Here is a 6,299-nt window from a genome sequence, read left to right as displayed (position 1 = left end):
TAAATGAAAGAAGATTTAAAAAACTTTGTTGTTGTACTAAACAGTAGCGTCGCGTGGTCTTTTTGTTAGGGGATGCTGTAGATGTCATTGTCAAGTTTATAGAATTTTGTTCCGAGTTTGAAGTACCAAAATAAAAAACATAAGTGGTAATAGAAAAATAGTCAAATCTAAAAGCAAAATGATTTTTTAAATATTAGTTTAAATACATCTTATATCAAATATAAAAAATAGTTATACTTATAAATGTATATATCATTACCCTTTACTGATTCGAGTTGCCCTGTTCGAGTTTCCGTTTCTCGAGTTACTCCTGCTCGAGTTGTCTCTGCTTGAGTTTCCACTATTCAAGTTTTTTCTGCTCGTGTTGTTTCTACTCGAGTTGTCCCTGCTTGAGTTGCTGCTGCTCGAGTTGCCCTGCTTGAGCTGCCCTCCTCGAGTTTCTTCAACTTGTCTTATTGTTCTTGCGTAGTATTTAATGTTTAACAACGATCATGATTAATTCACATGGAGCTGAAAGTTCATGCAGCTCCAGAATTCAGTTTTTTAACATTTTTTTGTATTGAACACTTGTAAACGTTTAAAATGCAGCTGACACAGATTGGGCTTAAAGTTCTAACTTCACGAACGTTTTAAACATCAAATAAAATATTTGAAAAAATATATTTTAGCAGGGAAATTAACGATGGTCATGTACAAGTACACATTTGGCTGTAATTTTTGTACAGTTTCATTTAACATAACTTTCATGTTTTTTAAGCTACCGTAAAATTTTTTACATCATTTTAAAGCTTAATTTCTAAGCTTAAAATAAAGTTATTTTGATGTTATTTAGGGTTGTACAGCTGAAGCAGAACCCCATTTAAAGCAGCGTGTTTAAGAGATTAAACTCTAAAACACAAACATTTTGTACGCTCTATTTTTTTATTTTTTAGGTGGAGCATCAGCTTTAGCGTTCCACCCCATGCGACGCCCTCGGTACTAAATATACTACTTTTACTAACAAATTTAACCTTGTATCCCAAAATTAATGAGTTCGATCAATTTTACACATCTAAAAAAGCAATAGGATGTAAATGTAAAGTTTTAATTTAAATTATATTTTTAACTAAACTAATAACAAAAATAAAAAAGTCGATTATATTAATTTAAATAGATATTTTACTTTGATTAATAACATTATAAAAAAATTTTAATTACAGAGTCAGAAAGTATTTTTGTTTTATATCGCGAATTTTGTAAAACTAGACAATGAAATTGCATGTTTCAATTCTTTCAAAATTGAATATTTTCCCTGGTTGTAGTTTTACTGAATTGAATAAAAAGTAGTACAAGTTTGTAGTTCTACTGCAATGAATTTGTGAAAACAAATTAAATGGATGTAAGCTACAACTTTTTTAATAACTTAAATAAAAAGTAATGAGATATCCATCAAGCCCTGCTACTGCTTTTCGAAAAAAACATGTAAATGTGCTAAGAAAATGAGTTACAAAAGTTTATAGTTTTTAATAATATTATTATACAGTTTATCATGTAATTTAAAATGAAGGATATGTTTTTTGACTTTAAGTTTTTCATTTTGTAATTTAATTTAAAACAAAAATTATGAACAAAATAAATTTCTATTGGTCTTAAAGTTTTATTTTTATTGCTGTATTAATTAAAGCTACTCAAAAATTCAGGGTTGCCATTCTTTGAGTCAAAAAATCTTCCCTGCGTGACCAGAAACTTCCTTGAGTAAACTTAAAATTTCCTGAGTTTACTGTTTTTTTTTAAGTCCTTAATTTTTTTTTTGATTCTGGCCTAAATTACTAATACCTCTTGCTCATTTTTCTTTTTTAATAATAAAATGAAGGTTGTATGTGTATGCTTCTGCATTAGATGCTTACTAAACTTATGAAAAAAAATTGTTTTCAGAAATTCAAGGTTAGAAAGTTAAATCAATTGAGATTAAAAAACAAAATTTGTGCTTAATTTTGTATAAGCTTGTTAGTTAACATTTTGCATAATAGAATGTAGTTTAATTTTTTTGACATTTTAATTAACAAACTTTAATTATTTTATAGTAATAACTTCCATTTGATGTACTCACTTAAATGCATGTATAATAAATTCAATGTATGTCTTTCCTAGCAACTGTTGTGAATGCAGTAAACAAAATTTAAAAGCTTAACATTATTGTAAAAAAACCTGCAAAAAAAAAATTTAAAAAAAATTTACTAACTAAAGAAATACCTCATATCAAAATGCAACTTAGTACCTAACAATCAGTTGGATAAAATATAATCTAAAAGAATAAAGTTTTAATTGTTTAATGGGTTTAAGATGTTCATACACAATCTGTTTTAAATAACTGAAAACATAATTAGGATCTAAAAATAATTTCACATTACCTAATAAAAATTCTATTGTCTAATAAAAATGTCTTAATATTTTCAATTATTTTTAGGTAAGCAATTTTTGAATTAATAGTATTAATTTAATTTTCATGTTTATCAGTGTTATCCTTAACAACTTTTCCCCTTTCTAATATTTTTTTCATTGCTTCAAAATCAGATTGTCTGTCACCTGCAGTATATTTGACATAGTCTTCATTCAAACAAACATTTGAGTTGCTTTATTAGTTTACTTTTTTGTTCTCCCTAACTTGCTCATACATCACCTTTATTTGCAACATATTTAATAAAGCGCTGTTGCTCAAAATATGCCAAATATTTGGCCCTAAAAAATTAAAAAATATTAAACAAGGCCAAACTTAGTTCCACTGTGCTGGTTTTAGACTGTTTGCATATAGATGATATTTAATCATTCTTTGGCACCTTATTGTCATCTCTCCCATATTAGTTGATATTAATTCCTTATTTAAGCTAAAGCCCGTTCAACTTTTACCTGGCCATCACAACTTCAAGGACTCTTTTTAAATTTTTATACTTGCTTGGGATGTCCAGTGTTTCAAAATAAAAACTGTCTAAACTGATTTTCACCCACAAAATTTTCAAAAAGTATTTGAGTGATGGAAGAACTTGAATACTTTTTGAAAATTTTGTTGATGAAAATCAGTTTAGAGAGTTTTTATTTTGACACACTGGACATCCCAAGCAAGTATGAAAATTTAACAAGAGTCCTTGAAGTAATCAATGTATTGATTTATGCTGTCATCACCTTCTTTTGCCTTTAGTATCTTCATGCTGACTAGTTGTTGGACCAACCTTGTAAAGTTTCTGACACAATGGTCTTTACCCATTCCAACTAGACATGCTGGATTTAAAACAGCAGCCCTTTCAAAGAATTTTAAACCAAAAACCATTCTTTTTTTAATATTTTTAATTATAGTTCTTTTAAATGCGTAGTTAACCACAACTTTTATATCTTTAAACTGTTTGCTTTTGTTTAACTTAAGTCATGACAAATATAAATTAAAAACTTTAAAAAAACTACAATGTTCTAAGAATATTTAAGAACTAGCCGCAAGGCTAAAAAAATTCTAAATAAGCACTTAAAAATAAATAAAATTACTTTATTTAAACAAAATGTTGAAACAGGATTAACTAAATCTCATTCTAGATCTAGAAAAAAAATTCCTGAGATTATTTAAAAAATCTTAAAACTTCCTTGAAATTTTTAGAAAGAATCAAAACTGCCCTGAGTTTCCCCGAGTTACCTGAAAATTATTTACAAAATACATGGTGTGAGGCTTAATGACCCAAAGGTCTTTTTCCACAATAATCCATTAACCCTAGTTGTAAGTGTTCACATTTTCCTTTTTTTAATAAAGTTTTACAGTGAATATCTTCCATCTTATTTGTTTAAAGAATAAACTAGTTTAGTATGTCATCTACATTTAGGGGTAGGGAGTACTTGGGTGATGTTTGCTGGACTTATGAGTCCATATGAACTGGATGTGTTGCTTCATTAAGAAGAATCTGAATTTTTTTTTTAATTCAAAAAAAAGTTTATCACCCAAAAAACTAATTTCACCCCCAAAAATCACATACATTTCAATTTTTCGACTTAAACAGTAATAAAATCATTTAAACATGTCCTAGATTTATAATTTATGTCTTAAATGAAAGCTTATACTTATTGACATATATTTAAAGACATATTTAACTGCTTTTGATGTATTAAGACGTCATAATCACTCTAAATGTGCAATATTTTTATGTAATTGAAATGACATTACATCAGTAATATCTTTCTGCCTAGCTGATTTGACACATAAAAGTAAAACGGCAGAAGAATTCGCTTTTTATATTAGAAAAAAAAGTACAATTTTACAGAAAAAATTTGAATATTTAGTGTAATAATGACGTCATAATAAAACAAAAGCAGTTGAAATGTCTTTAGTTTATGCCCATAATTATAAGTTTCCATTTAAGATATAAATTATAAGTCTAGGACATGTATAAGTAATTTTATTACTGTTTAAGTCATAAAATATGTGATGAAAAAGGACCAGTTTAAGGTTACTTGGACATTTTTTTTTGACTTAAAGAGTTGAAACACACACTGTTATAGTCCAATTTTATCAACCTAAAGAAGAATTTTGTCATTAAATATATTAAAATTATTAGCAAATGTATACTGCAATTTTTTAAATAATATTATTTTTTATATTTATATTTGCTATTATTTTTTAAATTGAATATCTTATCAGTTTAAATTTATATATCTGGTTTTTGGTTCACTTTGGTTGCAGCAGGGTAGTGATTCTACCTGAAATTTGTAAGTTAAAGTAAAAAAAAACTAGAAAAACTCAAAATTTGACACTTTTTGACAACACCAATTCTTAGAGTTTTGGAGTAAAATCAATAAAAGTATTGAAATTTTTAACAAATTAATTTGTGAAGTAAATCATTTATTTTGTTTTAAATTTAGATTAGATAAGAAATAACTGATGAATTATAAAAAAAAATTTGACATCATTTAAAATTTTATTTGTCATTAAACTAACTTAAACTAGCATTGTAAAGTAATTTCAGTAAATTTATACTATGATTAACATTTTTTACTTTTAACTTAGCAAAAAAATGTTTGCTTTAAAAATCTGGAAGAAAATCAAAAAACCTTGAAGAATTTGTAAAAAACCAGTGACCACCTTGTGGCAGTGATCTCACAGTTGGACTGATGTTGCAGCTAGATTCAGCAAGAGTAGAAGCTTGCTTAGTGATTTGAGTTAAAAAAAATTTCCTAACTTTGTAGTTTGTAACATTGAAGTTTTATCCTTATAAATGTTTGCCAAATAACAAGTCCTTGTGCCTTTAACTAAGAAAAAGTTAGTGCTCAAAGTTTTTTAAATATATACAATTCTTTAGAAAGAATACTTTTTAAGATAAACTAACATTTAAGTTATTAAGGGCATAGGGGGGGGGGGTAAACACCCTTTTTTGGTTTTTGATCTTATTTTATATAGTTTTTACTAAGCTACAAGATGCTTTTTACAGATTTTAAAAATTCAAAATAATTTTTGAGATATAGCCAGTCAAAGTCGGAGGCAACAATAGTATCCTTATGGGAGGCGCAAACTAAAACGGCAAATAACTAGAAATCACTAAAAATCTATCTCCTCCTACGTTTTTTGAGATAACTACCTCAAACTTTCAGGAAATGTTCCTTGCAGTATTTAGAAAATTCTGTCGGAACAGAATTTAAAAAAATTAAAAATTTAAAATTTTATAACAAAAAAACAAAAAAAAAACTGTTTTTTTTGTTTATTTTTTATATAAAATTTTTATTTTTTATTTTTTTCAAAATTCCTTCCGACAGAATTTTCTAAATACATCAAGGAACATTTCCTGAAAGTTTGAGGTAGTTATCTCAAAAAACCTAGGAGAAGATAGATTTTTAGTAAAAAAGTCTATTTTTGCTGTTTTAGTTTGCGCCTCCCATAAGGAACCTATTGTTGGCTCGGACTTTGACCGGCTATATCTCAAAAATTATTTTGAATTTTTAAAATCTGTTAAAAGCATCTTGTAGCTTAGTAAAAACTATATAAAATAAGATCAAAAACCAAAAAAGGGTGTTTACCTCCCCCCCCCCCCCCCTATGCCCTTAATACAAATGAAACAACAAAGTTTTATTATTAAGAAAAATCTTACTTTTAATAGTAATATTTTTGTACAAGCTACCATCAAAACACTTGATAAAATAAATTTTATATCAGTTATTTGTAATAAAAATTATGATTTAAAAATAAAAAGCCTTATAGTTATAAGAAACAGATAGTTTTAAAGTACCTTTTAATTGATTAAATACTAGTTCCCAAAGGCTTTTTTGGTTAGTTGTTGTAAAATAAAGAGTAG

The sequence above is a fragment of the Thalia democratica genome, chromosome 1 (assembly GCF_965202585.1).
Source record: "Thalia democratica chromosome 1, ktThaDemo2.hap1.1, whole genome shotgun sequence".
NCBI lineage: Eukaryota > Metazoa > Chordata > Thaliacea > Salpida > Salpidae > Thalia > Thalia democratica.
Note: the sequence above shows the minus strand (reverse complement) of the source record.